Source organism: Penaeus monodon, chromosome 33, assembly GCF_015228065.2.
Source record: "Penaeus monodon isolate SGIC_2016 chromosome 33, NSTDA_Pmon_1, whole genome shotgun sequence".
Classification (NCBI taxonomy): domain Eukaryota; kingdom Metazoa; phylum Arthropoda; class Malacostraca; order Decapoda; family Penaeidae; genus Penaeus; species Penaeus monodon.
In genome coordinates this window covers 24,019,208-24,019,547 of record NC_051418.1, presented here as the reverse complement: position 1 = coordinate 24,019,547, position 340 = coordinate 24,019,208, and the positions used below count along the sequence as shown (strand labels likewise).

The 340-nt window shown below is 34.4% G+C and overlaps 1 protein-coding gene across 1 annotated transcript in view; it reads right to left on the bottom strand.

Moving 5' to 3' along the window:
- Positions 1–340, bottom strand: part of LOC119594309 (loricrin-like) — a 12,999-nt gene that overhangs the window by 534 nt on the left and 12,125 nt on the right. The window lies entirely within an intron of this gene.

The window sequence follows — 340 nt, the reverse complement described above, 5'->3', positions numbered from 1 at the left end:
TCGAATTATACGTATTATGAAACAGGCTTCGATTCGTATCTCCGATGCTTTTTTTCGATGGCCTGCATTTATATATAAAAAAAAAGAATCACAGTCATAAATTTTATCATTGTATTAAAACATATCTTTTAAGCCTTTTTCGTTCATCGTTTGGAGAGCAGGGGTCATGAGTATAAAGAAAGGATACACATTGTTGATGTACTTACTATACGCTTAGTAGGGAAGTAGGATGGCGTTTACTTTTTTCAGGAATGTAGTGTGTGGTTCTATATTCAGGATCTCTTTTCCCTTAGGTGTAGTATTAGTTAATGGCGTTTGATTGAATGAGGTTCGATGAATC